Source organism: Carlito syrichta, unplaced genomic scaffold (assembly GCF_000164805.1).
Source record: "Carlito syrichta isolate Samal-C Ts95f unplaced genomic scaffold, Tarsius_syrichta-2.0.1 Scaffold306799, whole genome shotgun sequence".
Lineage (NCBI taxonomy): Eukaryota > Metazoa > Chordata > Mammalia > Primates > Tarsiidae > Carlito > Carlito syrichta.
In genome coordinates, this window is record NW_007250895.1 from 81400 (window position 1) to 85732 (window position 4333).

Sequence of the window (4333 nt, forward strand, 5' to 3'; positions counted from 1 at the left end):
TTTTTTTTTTTTTTTTTCTTTCCTTTTTTTTTAGTCAGTGTCTCACCATGTGCCCAGGCTGGAGTGCAGTCACATGCTCACGGCCACTGCAGCCTTGACCTATTGGGCTCAGGTGATCCTTCTGCCTCAGCCTTCTAAGTAGCTGGAACTACAGGCATGTGCTGCCACCCGGTTAATTTTTATAATTTATTGTAGAGATAAGATCTTGCCGAGTTGCCCAGGTTAGTCTCGAACCCGTGGGCTCAGGCAATCCTCTTGCCTCAGCCTCCCAAAGTGCTGGGATTATAGGCGTGAGCCACCTCACCCGGCTTATGCAATTGTTTAAAAATATAGCTCTGGCCCTACGTACTAAGGCGCAATCCTCACCACCCGCGGACTCCTCACTGCCCGGTTCCTGCTCACCCAGCGTTGGCACCATGCCCCACCGCCAAGACTTCAACATGTCTCACAAAATGTCACAAATGGAACATGCCATGGAAACCACGATGTTTACATTTCACACATTTGCTGGGGATAAAGGCTACTTAACAAAGGAAGACCTGAGAATACTCATGGAAAAGGAGTTCCCTGGATTTTTGGAAAATCAGAAAGACCCTCTGGCCATGGACAAAATAATGAAGGTCCTGGACCAATGCCAAGAGGCAAAGTGGGCTTCCAGAACTTCTTTTTGCTCATCCTGGCCTCACCATTGCGTGTAACGACTATTTTGTAGTACACATGAAACAGAAGGGAAAGAAGTAGACAGAACCGAACAATGCCTCCCACCCTGCTAAGAGTTATCCCAAAGGGTCACTGAAGGAATCTGCCCAAAGCTTCCCCCTGTATAAGGATTCTGTGAGCAAATCAGGACTCTTAGAAAATGTACAAACAAAATCCAACTCCCATTTGACAAGCAGAGAAGAGAAGTTAATTGAAGGCCAGATAAGCTTTTGATTTTTGTAGTGATTGCATCCTCTTGCCCTCAATAAACAAAGTCCTTTTTTAGTTCTGGGGGAAAAAAAATATATCTATATCTATATCTATATATAAATATATATATAAATATATATAAATATATATAGATATAGATATATATCTACGTTTATTGACATGGATAGATGTCTACATGTTAAATGAATGAAGTAATGAAAGACTATGTATAGTATGGTTTAACTTTTGTAAGAATAAGCACTTATACCAAGATATATGGCTAGTGGACTTTTCATTAAAATATAGGGTCCAGTATGTTCTCCCCACTGCTACTGATCTTTGTAACTATTAAATTTACTTATTAAAATTGGAGTTATTAAGAGAGCCATGGTCAATTTTAAAACAAATTATTTTTAATAGATAATATATATTTAATACTTAGTCTATCAGTTACCTATTTCTGTGTAACAAACCAACCCAAAATGTAATGGTTTAACACGATAATTATATATTTTCATGACTAGTGGGTTAGTCATGTTGGGTTGGACTCAGCCAGGAGATTCTTGTACTAGTCTTGTGTGGGATCATGCATGTGGCTGTAGGGCTGCGGGCATCTGGTGGCTTGGCTGGGAAATGGTTTATCTAGGAGGCCGCAACCCTCAGGTCTTGTCTCATCGTCCAGCAGGTTAACGTGAGCTGGCTTCTAAGGTAGCACCATGCTCCCACAGGGCGAAAATGAAAACTGTAATGTAGAAGTTTCATACCCTCAATTCCACCACATTCTGCCAGTCAGGGTAAGTTCCCGGGCCAACCCGGATAAAAGGGGAGGGCAACTGCTCCATCAAGAGGTGGGAGCAGTGCACACACAGCAAGGAAGAAATGGCTGCTGACATTTTTGCAATCTGCCATGCCTACTATGAAAGCCATACTTTTATTATCATGACACAATTGCTTTATTTTTCTTAAGATTAAGATAAAATGTATTAGAGAATTTCAGCCTTGGACCATTTATTATACGCTGAGTTCCTGCCTCACTCTACCCCAGTAGAAAGTAGTGATCACTTGACATCATTGGAAAGAAGATGAAGGAGTCAGCTCACGCCTGGAGGTTCACCACTTCTGTTTCTGTCGCCTGACCCAGGACCCGATACACAGTGTCACACGCTGGGAAATGATAAACCTCACTCTCCTTTCTCGTGAGCTTCCACTGTTCCTTCGTCTTTTCTCACATCCAATCCAGGAGAAGCAGGAGAGAGAAGAGTGCTGACTGAAGAAAGATGGCAGATGGAAGCGGGATTCATTTCTTATGGGGGGATTCAGAGACATATCCTATACTTTGATCGGATATTAAATGTTGTTATGTAGGATGTGTTTTGTTATAGTGATAATGATGTGTTAAAAGGGAAACTCCTCAAGACCATTACTGAGTTCGATATTTGTTCTTTTCCATGGCCTTTATTGCCTTCGAATGGAGCATATAATTTAGTTATTTATTGGTTTTTGCCTTTTATCTGTTTTTCCCTTATATAGAATGTAAGTCTGCTGAGGGCAGGGATCTTTGTCTTTTTAGTTCACTGATGTGTCCCAAGGATTAGAACCGTGCCTGGCATGAAGTAAATACTCAGTAAATATGTGCTGAATGAACGAAGGAGGGAGTGGGGGACTCGACCAGTGCTGCTAGAAGATCTAAGATGTGTGCAGGGCTGGGTATGGTGACTCGTGGCTGTAATCCCAGCACTTTGGGAGGCCAAGGTGGAAGGATGGCTTGAGCTTAGGAGTTCAAAACCAGCCTGGGCAACATAGTGAGACCTTGTCTTTACAAAAAATTAAAAAATTAACTGGGCATGGTGGTGTGTACCTGTAGTCCCAGCTATGTGGGAGGCTGAGGCAGAAGGATTGCCTGAGTCTAAGAGTTCGAGGCTATGGTGAGCTGTGATCTTGCCACTGCACTCTGGCCTTGGCAACAGAGTGAGACTCCAACTCAAAAAAACTAAACTAAACTAAAATATAATAAATACGATGTGTGCCTTGACTTTTGCAGGACGCACCTACATTGGGGACCCTGATGAGAACTCTTTGGGTGGAGTGGCAGGGACAGAAATCTGATTAGAGAAGCACCAGGGGAGAGAATGAAAGGTGAGAAAGCAAAGACAGGAGCCAAGACAGCAATATGAAAGGGTTTCAAGAGCTTTGAGGGTGCTGAGAAATTCAGTGGTGGCTGGAGGTGCCATGGGGTCAAGAGAAGTCTGCTTCTTAAGTCGGTTAAAATTGATTGAAAGAGATAATAGGAAGAGAAAGTTCAGTAAAGTTCAGGGCAGAAGCCTCACAAATGTGAGAGAGGAAAGATCTAGCACTCAAGGAGAGAGTGTCACAAAGGGCCACAGGGACATTCCTTTCACTGAAGCCAGGTGGGAGTCAGGGGTTGTGGATCAGGGGCAGGTAGGTGGGTGGAATCAGTGTTAGAGGGTGAGCACATTGCTGAAGAAAGAGGAGGGAATGTTGGTGCTTTCAAGTAGAAAAGTTATGTTATTGCCTGCTGGAAAAGTGTGGTCGTTTATGTCTCTGTGAGGTTAAGATGTGGTGGAACTGGGTGTTCACAAAGGCGGCATGCTCTGCTTCGCCTGAAACTGGTCTCACAGCCATTGTCCTCCATCTCAATGGGTGGCTCGTTGCCCACATAGTTACCCAAGTCAGAAGCCCGGAGTCATCCTTGACTCTTCTCTCTTCCTTGGCTCTGTGTCTAAAGAATCACCAAATCCTATTTGTGAGCACTCCTAAGCCCCTTTTAGATCTGTCCACTTCATTCCTGCTGCCATGTTCTTAGATCTGGTCACCTGAATTACTGCAGGTTCCTAACTAGATTTCCAGCCTCTAGTCCTGTGCGCTTCTTTTAAATTCTCCATTACATGGTCTCAGTGATCATTCCCAAAAGATCTGGTCGTGATACGCCCCTGCTTAAGACTGTGCGATGTCTCTCTATCGCCTTCAGGTAAAAGTCTAAATTCTTCAACTTGGCATGCAAGACTCTTCTTGCTCTGGCTTCTGCCTGCTTTTCCATGAAGACAAGGACAGTGGAAAACACAACAGTAATAATGTTTTGAAAACTGAAAAGAAAATGGACAAATGACTGACCTAGCAGACCAGAGATAAATACTTTTTATGGGCATAAATTGGTATGCTGAAAATTTAAAAGGAGAGGGATTTTTATATTACATAAAACATACCCGGATATATAGCACAAACTATTGTCTAAATCAGTGACAGAGAGGAACATTAGTAAAAATGTTAAGCATAAATTGAGGATTGAGATAATGCCCAGAGGGAGGAAAATCATCTGTAAAAAATCTAAGTTTAAAAACATGTCCAGATGCAAATCAAAACCACACTGAGATACCACCTAACCCCAGTCAGAATGGCAATTATC

The 4333-nt window shown here is 42.7% G+C and overlaps 1 pseudogene; it reads left to right on the forward strand.

Moving 5' to 3' along the window:
* Positions 1-416: 416 nt before the first annotated feature.
* LOC103265737 lies at positions 417-982 on the forward strand (annotated as a pseudogene).
* The last annotated feature ends 3351 nt before the right edge of the window (positions 983-4333 follow it).